Below are 16,719 nucleotides of genomic sequence, written 5' to 3' on the forward strand. Positions count from 1 at the left end.
TCCTTACTTATCACTGTTTAATTTTACCATTTAACCCAATAAATTATGATGATAATGCAGGCACATAATAGCTTGCTAAAGTATTATTAATCTTTTTAGTTACCTTAATACGCAGGGTTTTTGTTAGTAACTACTCACTTACTGTATTTTGCAATCTGTGTTCATTCACACAGCTCTGACTTAGGAATTTGGAAGAGAAAAATCTGGGGAGGAATCAGTAAGAGAGAAGTTTATAGCTTTAAGGCATGAGGAGCTTACAGTTTTTTAATATAAATCGTTCCCAGAATCCTCGTCACAGCTCCTTATATGGTGCTGCTTCCCCCACCCCTTCTCGGTTGCTATGACAACAGCAGCACTGCACCATTCATCAGCTCTGGACCTGGGCTGCATTGCTAGCCTTCCGTGTAACTCCTGAATGTTAAGAACATCCGTGAATCATTCACTATGTTAACGCTGCGCCATTGGAAACCTCAGAACCAGTTCTTCCAGCAATTTGCTCTAACCGAAGGGTAAACTAAACTGCGCCACAGAGAAAAATTATATAAAAATATTTCTTTTCCTGAGGGATTCATACAGTCTATGTTTGCTGCAGTATTCTGAAAGGATAAATAAGCTTATGTCAGGCAAGCTAAGGAAAAGAACTCATCCATGTAATCTGACTTGAAATCATTAGCTGTTCAAAACAAATACCACATTGCATCTCTGGAGACAAACGAAGCAGGTGCTGTTGTTAGGGGTTCTAAGCTCCTTTGGGAACATCACTTGTGCTTTGGGACCATAATCAGCATTTGCTGTAAGAAGTATCACCTGTAACGTACAGTAAGTTCTGGGCAGTGTGAAGAGACCGCTGAAGAAGATAAAGTGTGGATCATTACTGATGTGTCAGATCTGATAACAACAGGATCAGTGAATAAGAAGAAGCCTTTCAGATTTTCAGGAGAAAATACTATATAATATTGACTGATGTGGAAGAAAAACTAAAGCCTGTGAGTATGATGAGTAGAGTATTTGTGTGTTACATGGATTTCTGAGCTATAAGGCCTACTTTGAGCTTTGTAGAAAAAGAAATGCAACCGAAGAGAATTTGACACTTAGTTTTCAGGGAAGCCATTAAAGAATGTCTTTAGGCACATTTATTTAATTTTTAATTGTGTATTCTTTTACTTTATGTGTGTGTATATATGAATCTTTTAAAATAGTTTCATGTTTTTAAAAATATTTCAATGTGAAGAAAGCTGTCAACTCAGTTTTTTAATATGAATGTGAAGGTCAGATTGCTTTTTTTGTTAGACTGTGATTCCAGAATAGATTTCTGCTTCCTACTGCAATATCCTTATAAGTAAAGTACATTTTAAAAAGATAATTGTACGGAAACCTAGAATTTTGTAAGCATGCTTTTTTAATACATCAGATCTTTATTTCGTTAACTGGAGTCCTTACAAGTGAGTGTTCTTTCATAATTTTAATAGATTTTTTTTAACTTGACATTATTTGCTAGTTATGTTGATTTATATTGTGTTTTCCCAGTTGAGAAAGATAAATTAGAAATACTTTCTTGTATTTTTAGATCATTTAGTAATTATCAATTTAAGATAAACAGAAGTTATAGAATTTTCTCAAAAGACGTGTCCATTTTCTGGCTTTTAATTTCTCTTTTTTAGTTCTGCAGCTAACCATGGTAACTTAGAAATGTACTAAAAGTAGGAACTTAGTTTTTCAAAATTAGAATATTAGACATCTTCAGCCACCTCACAAAAGAAAAAGGCATTTCATCTGGGCTCATTCTTACAGTTATTTATCTTACTGAATTGTCCTTAAATGCATTTTTTTCAGAGAAGATATACTTTAGGGGCATAACTGGTTCCTTTAATTTACAAAATTGGGGAGGAGATTTTGATATCATTGCATTTTGACTTATATTCCTTCTGTTCTTGAGATTTTTGCTTATTGATGTGTACATATGACTTTGCCCAATATCTGAAGTACTAATCAGTACTTCATTATCTGCTATCCATTATCTGCTATTAATGAAAATATTTTACTTTTATTTGAAAGCATGTAATAGATTAAATAAATTGAATATTCACATTTTAACCATTGCCATGCAAGAAAATATAAATTTTAAAATTTATGTATATTTAATAACTGTCCATTGTAAGTTAACACTTTTTTATGAGTAGTCTATCCTCACAAATGTATACATACAAATGATTTTGTTTTCCGTTACCTCTGAAACCATAATTCTTATTAATGGTAACAAAGATAGGTTTGAGCACTTTTAAATAAAGGTTATATTTTTAATAATAGGTTTATTCACTTTAAAGTAATCGTCCTTGGAGCACATCCTGTGATATTTTTTATTTTGGGAGCCTTGACCAATGGATATATTCCTGAAATGTTGTATATAAACATATTTGTTTGTTTGTAATTTGTCTACTTTAAAATCCACTAATGAAGATCCCCATTTTGAGAGATTCTGCAGTAAGTTGATTTGGTGAATCTGTATATCATATACTGTACTAGGTTTTCTTAAAGGAAGAACCGTCTGGTTTATTTCCACATGTAAAGATTCAAGTTGCAGATTTAACTGGTAGTGTTCTGTGAACAAAATAAGCTTCATGTTTTGGACTTATAATTTAACCCCTCAATTTCAAAATGCTTCGACATCTTCAGATTTACTCTCTGAAATCCTTGGAAGTCTTTTCAATATTATTCATATAATAGACATCTGGGTAAAAATCTTAGTTCATAGTAGGCATTGCTTTTATTTTGGAAGAAATGTGCTAGTGAATAAATAATACATAAAATTTACAAATGTAAAAGGCTTTAGTTTCTTCCCTCGTTTCCATTAATAAAACATGTCATCCTGATAACACTTCTGCATATCTAAAAAATTGTTGGTACTGCTTAATAAGCTTTTATTAGGAAATAGGTGCCTCATTTCTATCAGGATCTATATTAAGACTGAAAGCCTCACCTGGTGATAAATTCTTTAAAACTGATTTCTAGTTGTTTTTTTCTCATGGGAATCAGTCATAATATTTCTATGATAAATGTGTCTTATTTGTTGACCGAGTATTCTGTAGTAAACATTTAACCACTTGTAAGCTTTGCAGCTTTGCAGCTCAGTTCCTGTTAACCTCTCCGAAGTTTCTTGTCTGTGAAATTAATGAAATAATGCCCTATTGTAGTGTCATTGTAGGCATTAAGACGATAATATAAGTAAAGGGTCTAGTATAATACTTATCACAAAGGAAACATTCTCTAAGTAATAATTCTCTACTTTTCCTCTCCATTGGCCTACTTCAGTGGTTCTTGGACTTTCCTTGGGAGTATGTATCTTTAGGACGGAGGAATTTGAATACATACCAGAGGGGTGTGGGAGATAGCCTCAAGAGGCATCCAAACTCAAACCTGGAAATTTTTTGAAAGTCTTATATTTTTTCTTTTAAAATAGTCTGCATTCTATATTTTTTATCATAAAAAAATGTTTTCCAATGAAAATCTTTAAGTAAACCTCTTCAGGAAAATATGCCACATTTTCTCTTACAAATTTGCATAACCCAATATATTACTACCTATCTGTATGAATTCCCAAGTTTAAGATATAGTACTTAGATCTCTTGGTCTGGGTATCATTTTTAGGAAGTAGAGATCCCAGTTCAAAAGAGTGTGTCGTAGTCTGGAGCTGAGTCAAGCTGTAGTGGGATGAGAAAGGAATGCTTTCATGTCATAAATAAAAAAGAATGATGATGAAGGAACTAGGAAGTTAGCATTTTTAAAGCTGTGAGAAGTCCTACAATAAAGGAACCTATTTAACTGTTTAATCTAGCATATCTAAAACTTGTTTGACAACAGACTCTTATTTTCCTTACACAACTCTTACAAAATCATGTGCAACAAGTGTTCCAAGGAGCACACTTAGGGAAATAAGTGACTAAAGGAAGCTATGTCGTTTAGAAGGAAAGAAGAATGGATAAATGCAAAACAAAGTATGATAGCAATCATTTTGGCACTTCATAAGGTAATGGAAAAGTTATATTTTGCTCAAACTCCCCAGATAAATTGTGATTTAATATGTTAAAGGATAGTATTTTTTTTTAATGAGAGAAAAGATTATATTTACTATGTGGATCAGAAAGTGAAATGGTAAATAAGGTGACAGAGTAAAACCTTGCAGCAAGAGGACAGGATGCATTCAATGGTAAATACATCAGTTTGTCCTGAGCATGAAGGCTGCTGTGGAAGAGAAAACAGGGACTGAATTGAGGAGGCTTCTGGGCCAATGGTCAGCTGAGATGGTTGCAGTGGAAAAGGTACCAGGAGGAAAAAGATTTTGAGGCAGAAGCAAATTGGTGACCAACCAGTCACAGAATCCAGGAATGTGGAAGATCTGTCAAAGATGATTCCAAGGTTTTTAGAATGGGAATTGATGGCCTCATTAATAGGAACAGAGATTAGGACAGATGGTTTTGAGAAAATGAGGCACATTGAGTTCAAGACGATAGGAGGATATTACAGTGGAATTGTGGTTTCAACACTTTAAAAGGAAGTAAGATTTTAAAATATGAAACTGGATGTTAGATACATACAGAGTAGTTAAAACTTGAAGAGTAGGTAAAAATTGTTGAGAATGAGAATAGAACAAATAAACAGAAAAGGTGGGGAATGAATATTCGTGAGCATTTACCAGGCATTTTGAGTTGAACTCATTTGATCTTTTCTGTAGCAGTTTGAATTATTATGGCCCTGGTCTTGTAGATGAAAACAAGCTCTAATCAGGTTAATCATTAAGCAATTTAGGCATAAGAGATGAGGATTCCAATTTTGGTCTTTCTCTAACTTCAGTGTCTACTGCTCTCAGGGGTCAAGAAGTAAACCTTTAGAAATAGAAAAACCCATACATAGGAAGACAGATGAGATTAATAAGGTGCAGTCTGACAGATACTGGGAGTACCAACGTAGATAACCATTACAGAACCTGAGATTTGAGAGGGATTTAAAGAATATTTAATCAAATATTCACATTGAATATTTCAAGTTTGCATAGACATCATGAATACAAATTCACACAGGACCATGAATCTATTGTTCTTATGTGATTCTTTCTGCTTTTTGCTTTCCTGAACCGTAGTCCAAACTCTTAGCTGCAGTGGTCCACATTAGGCAAATAATTGTATTCTGTTTCTTTAAAGAGGAGAAAGAGAGACGGGGTCATAAAACAGATGGGAATGAAGGTGGGAGAAGGAAGTATGAGAAATTCACAGCCAAATAATGCTTTTTAGAGTTCTAGCTGTCTTTTTGGTGTCTGTAATTTATAGCCACATACAGGACTCTTCAAGATTTTTGAAGATTAAGTTTCTCTCCATTTAACATCATTACTCCAATAAATTTTAATTTTAATAATTTTAACACAGCTGAAGCTAGGCAAGATGCCTGTTACATTAACACCTGTGATAAAGGTATAGTATAGTTGTTCACAGCCTGCTTCTTACTTTGTGATATTGGTTATGTTATATAACCTCTCTGTGTTTGTTTCCTCTTCTATGAAATAGGTATAACAACTCCCATTGGGTTTATAAGGATTAAATGAGTTTTTATAGGTAAAATGCTTACAACAGCTGCTAGTCAGTATTCAGTAATAATTGATGATGATTTCACTCATTGGCAAATGCAAGACCCTATTTATCTCTTTCTGTATCTTTCTTTACTTTTCCAGTTTTTTCTTTGGTGAGGTGGAAACTGTTTTTACCTTTACTTATTAGGTTGAGTGTTTAACATGAGCAGAAAGTGGTTAAAGCTCTGATCAGGAGGCTTAAAGCATGCTTGGATTTAGAAAACATCCTGCTGTCAACAAAGTGGGTGTGGTATTGACTTCCCTTGTAACATTGATACACTAATTATTCATGTTCAAGAGTATTTCAGTGTGCATTTATATTCCAGTGGAAACTGGTTTCATATTCAAACTAAAACAATTGATAAGTGTATAATTTCCCCTTCTTTGTCTCATTTAAAGAACTCCCTTCCATTAAGTAATAATAAATATATTGTCATATTATCATATGATAAGATGCTTAGAAATATAGTAAAGTTATACATTCAGTGTGCACTGTGGACTTTTCTATTTTAGCATTTGTTAGTAATATAAGTATTAAATTATTTAGCAATACGGTTTAGCATAAAGGCTACGTGACATAGTTTGTGAACTCTGGAGCCAGATGGCCTGGGTTTGAATCCTGACTGATACTATTTTTGTGTCTTTGGGCAAGTAATGAATAATTACTGTATCTCTTTTTCTCAGTTTTCTCATCTGTAAAAAGAGGTGATAATAGTATCTACTTCATAGAGTTATTGTGAGGATTAAATGAGTAAGAAACTTGGAACAGTTTCAGATCATTGGTGCTCAAGCATTGTTAACTTAGCAATGATTATTCTGTATATTATTTACGCTTATACCAATAGTATATGCTCACAGACTACAAAACTTTAAAGGAGTCTTTATTACGAAGGGTATAAATAATTTTGAACACTTGTATAAAAAGATGTGATAGAGCTACTAAGTCTAAAGTATACCTGGTACACAAAAACATAGCAACAACTAAGAGCCAGAGAGTTAGCATTTTATCAACAGTATTCCACCTGTTGTTACAGTAACAATTTAAATTGGAAAAATAAATTGTAGTCCTTCTATTTCCCTTATAGTAATCCTCTTTTACATGTCTACACAATTATAAAATAGGAAATAAAATTGGGAAAGCTATTTATATTTCTCCTTCAATATTTAAGTTGTTTCTCTCATCTTAACTAAATATTTTTCTCATTTAGGTAGCTCAATAAAAGAGTTACTATTTTTTGTTAGCTTTTTGTTAATTCCTTTCTTAAAAGGAATCAGTATTGACAGTTACTTATAAATCTGTTAATTTATTGTCTTTACATTTCAAGGGACATGGTCTAACCTACTGTAATTGAATCTGTACAATAGTAAAAGGTTTTGTTATGGGTATTATTACAAACAATTCTATGTATCCTTTATTAAGAGCAAAATAGAAAATAGCTCTAACCATATGGCTGTGGAATATGTTGTGTTATAAGAGTAGGAATGTAACACTGATTCTCCACCATATTGTTTAAAGCTCATAGCACAGTTTGATAAAATAAAGTGTTTAAAAGCAAGAGGAATGAAATTATTGCTACTTCAATGTGCAAACTAAAGTAAAACTCATTATAATAGAAATCTAGACTAAAAAATTTGCTATGTAGAAAGTCTATGGCTATAGTGGTTGAGGATACATTAAATAAAAGCTGTCTGGGAAAAGGGAAAGGTCAGGATCCTAAATGATGAGATAGTATAATTTCAGGATTTGCAGGTTAACAGGCAAACTCACAAAGATATTAGGTAGGTATTTAACCATTTAAAATGTAACTATTTAAAAATGTAAAAGCCATTCTTGGCTCACAGTTCATAAAAAATACAGGCAGATGGCCAAATTTGGCCTGCAAGCGAAGTTTACCAACCTTGACTTACGATATAGAGAGGATTCTTAGATATTTACTGTCCATATTTTGAGATGGTGTAAGTCAATGATTACAATAAACTCGTATTTAATTATGTTTTCACATAATGTTGACAATAAATTTGATCAAAAAGTTTTTTTCTCCAAAATATTTTAAAAATATAAACATTAGCCATCTCAAATAAAGTACCAATTTTTTAAATTATAGAGTTTAATTTCATGATATTTTACATTAATGGGGAATCTGGAAGATGGGTTCTTGGAGGCTCTTCAAGATAAACTTTTGAATACTATGAAAGCATTATAGACAGAGATATGAAAATTTATATCAATTAATGAATAAGAAACTTAAGAAATTTGCTAGTGAAAGAAGAGGAAATAAAAGAAAATACATGATAATCTGAAGAGAAACTAGTTGTGTTTTATGAATATGTGAAAAATTCAGCAGTTTGGAATCATGGACTATTTAGAATTTCAAAGCCTAAGCTACAATAATTTATTGCATAGGAGAGCGATTTGGGGGTCTATTCTTTATAATATTTTGGGGTGAAAACCAGCATGACCCATTTACTGTAGCAGAACTGGATAGGGACAAAATATGCATGGATAGCAAGGAGGGGCTAGATCTCACCCTAAGTCGTGAAAGGAAGTCTAGTTACTTGAGAAGTATAAAGTATTAGAAGATCTGTGTTCATTCTGTCTTTAGGTGACCTAATACATTCCCATGACTTTAAAATAACATCCATATGCTGATATCAAGAACTCAGAACTCTCTGAAGAGTTCCCAGCGATTACTAGTAAATCCAGTTGTCCTGTTGACAGCTCTTTATAGGTCATGTAAAGGCCTAGGTATTGAGGAAGAGAAAAAGCAGGTTTTGGTGCCTATCATAATGTCTTGCGTGTTAAAATTAATAAATACTTATTGGTTTCAGAATTTTAAAATGGGAGAAGCATTAGTTTCCTAATAGTTTTATGTATATGTTTGTTTTAATGAAGGGTGTGTGTGATTTTTTTTTTAATCAAGTTGTACAGAAAGGCTTGAAGTTAAAAATTGCAATTTGCAGCCTCATCTTTTCTCATTCTTAATTCCACTTCTTTGGCGGACAATCACTTCCAGCTATTTTTTCTTTTGGTTAACTCCATATCTCTAAATTATTATGCTTCTACTGAAATTTCTTGATTTAAATATATGTAAAGAAACATTAAGCTTATTTGCACTGCTCCCACCTTTTTTCCTGACATAATTATGTCACTGTTTTTTGTTTTATTGGTTATAGCCATAAATACTATAATTTCTATTTCTCTGTTTTTTGTTTCATCAGGTATAAGTCAGTATTCTTGATGTCCACATAGTAAGATGTTAGCACCCCTGCCCTACATAGTTTCAGATGAGAAGTTAGACATCATCCAAATTATATGTAAAACAGGGGGTGCCAAAAAAATGTATACACATTTTAAGGAAGGAAAACTGTATTAAAATTGTAATAATACATACCGATAACAAAAGATGACTACAAGTCACATTTGACTTCTGCAATTACAAGAGGTGCTCAAAGTGGTTACCATCAGCGTCCAGACACTTCTGATTATGGCCAACTACTGCTTGAGCGACCTTGACCAAAGTGTCCACTTGTATCTCTGCGCATACCGGTTCAATTTCTTCGCGAAGTACCACCAGTGTAGCTGGTTTTCTACATAACACCAGATCCTTTAAAGTCCCCCATAGGTACAAGTCACGGGGTGTTAAGTTGGAGGTTCTGTTGCATGCTCACGCCTCCATTGTCATTGTACTTCGACAACGTTCTCAAATTTCAAATACCACTTCAAATGGTCTTGCGCTCCTCCAACGATAACCATGCTTCCGCCATTTTATTTGTCCTGCCTGTCATACGGTGAGGCTAGCATTCATTTGATTAATGCCATCTTTTGAGTGAACGTCATACTACACATTGCTACCATAATTCAATTCAACTTTGAAAAGTAATACAGTTTAGATGATACCTCTTAAAATGTGTATGCCTTTTTTTTTTTTTTTGGCACCCCCGGTATATTGTTTTTCTCTGGCTGCTTTCAAGATTTTCTCTTTTTCATTGATTTTTAGCAGTTTGACTATGACAGGCCTAATTTGGTCCTGTTTATATTTATCCTTCATAGGATTTCTGGGCTTCTTGATTATGAAAATTTGTCTTTTACAGATTCTAGAAATTAGCCATTATTTTTTCAAATATGTATTTTTTTCTTTCCCTTTTCTCTTCCTCTGAGACTACAATTGTATATATTGGGGATACCAAAAAAATGTATACACATGACTTGAATTCATCTTTTGTTGTCAGTATATATTATTACAATTTTAATACAGTTTCTTCCTTTCTTAAAATGTGTATACAGTCTTTTGCACCCCCTGTATTGTAGACCTTTGGATATCATCTCACAGCTCCTAAGGTTTGTTTTTTGTTTTTTCTTTAATCTTTGTTCTCTGTAGTCTTCATTCATCTATTTTCAAATTCACTGATTTGTCTGTCATTTTAAACTATTTTCAACTTACTGTATACTATATATGTATGTGCATATATGTATGTATATCTGTCATTTAAATTGTCATGTTTAAACATTTAAATATGCTGTTAAATGCATTCATTCACTGACTTAATTTCAGCAATTATGTTTTTCAGTTTTAGAATTTCCTTTTGAATCTTTTTTATAGCTTCTATTTCTCTGTTGAGATTTCCTCCCATTTTTTAATTAAGAGAACATATCCCTTTACCTCACTGAAAATAGTTATAATAACTGCTTTAAATTACTCATCTGCTAATTACAATATCTGGAGTGTTTCAGGGTTGCTCTCCATCTTTTCTCTTGATAATGGGTTCCATTTTCCTGTTTCTTCGTGTATTAAGTCATTTGTATTATATCCCTGACATTTTATTTGGTGAATACTTTGGATTTTCTCATATTCCTTCAAAGAATGTTAATATTTTTCTGTTAGCAGGCAATTAACTTGGTTTGACTCAATGGAAAACTGTCTCTTAGGCATTAATTCAATTCACTTGTTTTATTGTTTGCCAATCTTCCCTATGCATGGTTCAGGAGTCAGCCAGAAATTTGAGCAGAGTTTTTATACACAGAATCTGGACTACCTCCTGTAGTTCTCTCTCTCTTTTGGAAATCCTCTTCTAACTTTTCAGTGACTGTTATTGACACCACCTCTGTCATTCTGTTACGTCAGACTACAAACACTGCAGGTTTTCTCTTATAATTTTAATGACCCCAAGTTGAGCTGACTGATCTGCTTGTAGGCCAAAAGCCAAAAAAAGGGGGGGGGGGTGTTAGGGAACTCATCCCAATCTGGTCTTTTCTTGCAATTGTCAGCTCTCTAGACTCCATTGCGTTCCATCTCCAGGGCCTTGAGGTAGTTGTTTTTTATATTCTGTCTAAAGTTTATAGTTGTTATCTGTAAGGAGCCATCTGATAGAGAAACATACTTGGCTGTACAGAAGCAGACTCTGCCCAGTAGGAGTTTGAGATTTTTGTCTTTCATAAATACTAACACTTTGTCCGAAGTTATTTGTTTCTACCCTTAGAAATATTTAGGCATTGGTTAGCTTACGTTTAGCTTTAGCGATAAATTTTATAGAAACTCTGACTTCACTGTTCTTTTCCTTACCATTGATTTTTTCCCATGCTTTACATGTTTTCTCTTTACCATATATCCAGTGAGGTACATTATTAAAATGATAGAAATCGTAAGAAAAATTTATAAACTTTTAAATTTGAGATTTATTTTTGTTTGCTTCCATTCCTCTTTACTTTGTTATGTACCGTGTTTCCCTGAAAATAAGATCTGGACAATCAGCTCTAATGCATCTTTTGGAGCAAAAATTAATATAAGATCCAGGGTTATGTTATGTTATGTTATGTTATATTATACTCGACATTAACTAATTTTTTAGAACATTTACAAGTACATCTAGCTTCATTCCTTATAATCATACTGCATGTCCGCTCTGTATTATTTCATAAATTACATATATAAGTATGTACATAAGTTACATAAGATTTGTTTGAGCCATTTTATATTTTGAGGAGGTGAGGGTCATTTGGAGGAAAAAAACTGGCTAATATTCAGGTTCATATTAGTGATATAGCCTTTCTCAGGCATCATACGTCGGCTTCATGTGAAACGTTACAAAGTGAATTCACTGCCACTTTTAGGTTCTTATGTATTCCTTTCAAAAGCTGTATATTAAAAAAGAGAAGTCATCAGTCATTTTTAGCTGCTTTTGTTGGTATTAATACTTTACATAAAATAATGGGAAAGGCCATATGCTCTGAAATTTTAACAGGTAGGATTGTGATCACTTTTAATTGCGTTATAGTTGCTTCTTGTATTTTCCAATTTTTCTGTGATGAAGTATGTTTAGGCAATATTTTAAATTTAAATGTAATTATATTACATAGCTACTTTAAAACTCAGAAGTTGGCCTGACAAATATAAGGAATTATTTATATCAATAAACCAGTAATCACATGTAAGCCAACGTATCCAAAATTTTGAAATTTGAACTTTTTATATTATCAAAAACCTAGTGCTTCTTCAGATGTATGGAAATGAAACCTAATGCCATTAAACTAACTGGCATTTGAGTATTGCGTTTACATATTTAAAAGGCTTTTCTGAACTCAAATTATTGATTTGTATCTGCAAAGATATAAAAATAGGTAATTGAAATCTACACTGCCTTATTTTATCTCATATACTCTTAGTTTTGCCATTCACTGCTGTAAAGAGATGACATTTACAGTGAGTTGTACACTACAATAACTTTCCTTTATCTTTGTAATAACATGTATGAGTAAAGAAAGATTTTAATCTCAATTTCTTCTTTAAATGAGAATTTCTATTTAATTTATTCAAAATTCCATTCAAGTAATGTCTTATATGAATGTCATATAAGTTATTACAATCATTTTTTGGAGTAACTTTTTTGGAGTACCATGTCTTCATATTTATTGCTTGTATGGTCTATCTATATATTGGTTTGTCTAGTATATCCTTTTGTGTAGTACAACATAATTGCATTAAAAATAGAACTTATGTGGGAGGAACAGATTTACTCATGAGTTAACTTGGATATGGTTAGAATCACCAGTTGTCTTCAGTCTTAATCACTAAATGTATGAAAAACATAAACAGATTATTTGTACCTCCAAAAATATATAGATAAATGTAAATAGCTAATTAATTCATTTAACAAATAATAGTACTTGCTCTGTACCCCACACTGTTATAAGCATTACTAAGGCTACAGCAGTACATAAGACAAAGGTTCTGTCTTTTGTCAGCCACGTTGTGAATATTAAACATCTGGAAAAGGCAAATTAAGACACTATGCGATACCTCTTCTTCCCACTATGATGGAATAACCATTGCTGGACTTGCCCTCCCACTAGAAACAACAGTTTTCAGAACCTGGACAATTGACAGCTTGGTAATGTGATCCCTGAAAGAAAGGATAGGGGAGGAAACTAGGTGACTCTATAGTCTGTTTTCCTCTGGCACAAAAATCACAGAGGGCTCATGTTGGGATAGTAGAGATACAAAATTGAAGCAGCCCTTATTGCCGTGCTTCTGCTTGTAGGACAGCTGTCCTGGAGAGTTGCCCAGCCTTGCTGGGTGAACTAGAATAGACCTTTGTTGTGTTGAGCCATTGAGATTTTGAAGGTTGTTATGACAGCATAGTCTAGCGTATTCTGACTAATGGAGTAACTACAGTGTTACTCCCTTTTCTCTTTCAATCCTTCTGAATGTGTTAAAATTTTAACGTGGTGCTTATACTACATAGCTAATCCTCCTTTTTAACAAAGAAGAGTTTATCTTCAGAATCATATGAAGGTATTTAGAATTGATGTAGTCGTGATACTGATTTTCTAATTTTACTAGTAAAGTTTCTTTTAAAGTAAATTTCTTTAAATAAAAACAAAATTTAAAGAAAATATTAGGTGAAAAATATGTTTATATTAAGAAAGTGTGGCAAAAATCATGAGGATGCTATACCAATGAATGAAATTTGAGAAGCAGTGCAATGCACCAAACTATAGCTCACCAGGGTAACTCTTGATTTAATTCTGTGTCCTATGCGTCCTGTGTTGAGTCGTGAGCAGAGTATTTAGGTAACTGCACTTATATTGGTATGTTGTCTGAAATTCTCCCCTAATTTTCTGATAGAGTTTGTAAAGGAGTGCTATTATTTCTTTTTTAAATATTTGATAGAATTCTCCAGTGATGCCACCTGGGACTAGGCATTTCTTTATGGGAAGATGTTTAATTCCTAATTCAATTTCCTTGCATGTTCTGGGTCTATTTAGATTTTCCATTTCTTAATGAATCAGTTTTGATCATTTGTATCTTTCTGGCAATTTGTCTCTTTTATCTAAGCTGTCTTAATTTGTTGACATAAAGTTGTTCATAACATTCCCTTATAATGCTTTTCAGTTCTGAAGAGTTGATAATGATGTCTCCTCTTTCATAAGTAATTTTGGTAATTTGTGTCTTTGCTGTTTTTCTTTGTCAGTCTAGTTTAAGATTTTTCAGTTTTGTTCATCTTTTTAAAGAATTAAATTCTGCTTTCATTGCTGTCTTTAATTTTTAAATTTAATTTGTTATTGCATTCTGCTCTAGTCTTTATTTCTATTTTCTGCTTGATTTTATGTTTAGTTTACTCTTTTTCAACTTTTTAAAAGCATAAGCTGAGCATATTTTTCCCTAGTAACTTTTCGACTGTTAAAACCATAAAATTCTTCACTGAAATTTTTTTTAAAAAAGATAAATTAGCAAGATTAGTAATTCTCCCAAACTAGCTTAATTGTATGTTAGCTATATTTTAATAAAAGTCTTTTTTGAAACTAGCTTCTTAAAATAACCTTGTAATTGTGGTTTTAATAGAAAATTAACATTTATTGAATTTATACTGAGTCGAGAGATATTCTGAAGTATATTTTTCTCTTTTGAGCCTCATAGCCCCTGTTTTGTACCTTTTTCATGGCACTTAGCTGTGTCTGCTTTGTATCAGAGCTGTTCCTGTTCTGTCCCATCCCCCTCCCTGAGTTCCCTCGGGTCGAGGCCGGCCTCAATCGTGTTTGGATCTGCTGAAGCATCTAGTACTAGCTCTGCACATGGCAGGAACACGATGGCATTTACTGAATTGAATAGAAGAGCTCGCATTGCATACAGTCTATGGAACTAGTTTACAAATGGCTAAATGCAACTTTCTGACAAAATAATTCTCACTTTTTAAAGTATCGGTCTTCATTCAGCATTAAATTTACATTTTTGAGTAAATATGAATTTTCCTGTTAGTGAAGTATCCTAATCCTGTCGAATGATTATGATAATGCGTCACATGTACCCTGATGCCTTTTTTACTTATTACATATTAGCATCTCTGGTGGTAGGGGAGGACTTTGTTACGTTGTGGTTTTTTACAAGATTATTTAAATAAAGGCATACCTTAAAGATGAAAAATTAAATAGGAAGAAACTAGATTAATGAGAGTCTTCAGCACTATGTGTTTATATATAAGTTTATACCTCCCAACTATAATTTCTGATGAAGAAAATACTAGTAAAGGAAGCATTTAGCCCTAGATATCTTAATCTCTTGATTTTGGTCAGTAGATAACTTTATGAATATATTTGTGATAACCCATTGCTTTGAAGCTGTTACTTGCAAGTAAATATGCCCAATGTACCCTCTCAGATTCCTTTTGTTTATTATGTCTCTGTAGCAATTTGCTGTGTCATTGTTAGTGAACAGTTAGTTGTTCCCTTCTTTAATGGGTTATTTATGAATTTAAAATTACTAATGACATTTCAGTTATTTGGGTTTTGTTACTTTAGGAAGTTAGTATTAAAGTCTATATGTGGTAAGTACTTTCTTTAAAAAAACTTACTTTGATACTGAAATTGCTAAATTTTCAACAGACTGAAAGTCAGAATATTTCTCTACACTTGGATAGCATCTGCATTCTTTGTGTGTTCAAGTGAGCCCCTTTTTCTCAGTGGGACCACAATGCCATAAGTTGATGATCAGCTACCTTTCAGGTTTTTTTTTAATGGATATAGTTGCTGTTAGTCTTGGAAATGGTAAAATTCCGTAATGTTGCTTTTCTGCTCAGATAAAATGAATTCTGATTTCCTCCTTTCTAAAGCTGTTCACTGTGATCAGTGGAGACAGGGAAGGTTCATATGAGAGCCAGTCATGGATAACTAGTGGCCACACACTAACTGATATTTGTATTGTTATGGTAAACATAGTTGACTTTGGATAGATTGGAAGGATGCTATTCTTTTCAATTTCCAGATTTTAAACCCACCATACATTGGGGTTTAAGAAGGAGGAAATAAAGAATGTCACAAATTATATATCTCCTTTTATGCTTCTTTCCCACCCCCATTCCAGAAAATTCATAGTACCCAAAGGTTTATTTTCTAATAAATGTTTAGAAACTGAAATATTACAAAATTGTAAGATTCTGCCTCTGAAAGCTGTTCAAAACTTTTTAAAATACAGTTTTCTCTTTCCAGGTAAATTTTTCAGTTTCTCTCTACTTTTAACAATTCTATAATTCAAATCTTTTCCTTCTATGTTTACTCCTAAGATTTTTATAACTAACTCTTAACATTTAGGTCTTTATCCATTTTGAGTTAATTTTTGTATATGGTGTAAGATAAGGATCCAGCTTCATTCTTTCGCATTATCTCTTCTCAATTTTTAAAAAAATAATTGGTGATATCACTGTTACTGTCATCCCTCATGGTGTAGGTACTGTTATTAACCCCAAATAGCTGATAAGGAAACAGGCACAGAAAGGTTCTCACAGCTAGGAAAAGGCGTAAGAGATGGGAATCTGAGTTAAGCTTTCTGGTTTCAGAGCCCAGACCCTTAATTCCTAAGCTTTCTAACCCCTCACTATTATGCTATATTACACTAGCTCTCCATAGTATGTTTTAAACCACTTGCTGACTTTGTTTTACGTAGGCATAACCCTCCCTGCTCTGTGTCTTAATAAAGTCATAGGTGAACTATATCATTATATCCAAGCACTGTGCTAAGTACTTTACATGCTTGGAATTACAAGCCTCATAACAATCCTATGACTTTGTGAGAAAACTGAGGCTTAGTTAGGCTAAGTAACTTATTCAGTTT

General features: G+C 32.9%; 1 protein-coding gene across 9 annotated transcripts in view; it reads left to right on the top strand.

The window, feature by feature from the left end:
* The window catches only part of TANC2 (tetratricopeptide repeat, ankyrin repeat and coiled-coil containing 2), a 266,923-nt gene that overhangs the window by 104,003 nt on the left and 146,201 nt on the right, over positions 1–16,719 (top strand). The window contains exon 1 of one of the 9 annotated variants that reach the window (XM_081027324.1): positions 363–986. The exons of the other annotated variants lie outside the window; for them this stretch is intronic. The gene's annotated coding sequence lies outside the window, so the exon portion shown is untranslated. Of the gene's footprint in view, positions 1–362; positions 987–16,719 lie in introns of those variants that run through there. 9 annotated transcript variants of the gene reach the window in all.

The sequence above is a fragment of the Rhinolophus hipposideros genome, assembly GCF_964194185.1.
Source record: "Rhinolophus hipposideros genome assembly, chromosome: 20".
NCBI classification, from domain to species: Eukaryota; Metazoa; Chordata; class Mammalia; order Chiroptera; family Rhinolophidae; genus Rhinolophus; species Rhinolophus hipposideros.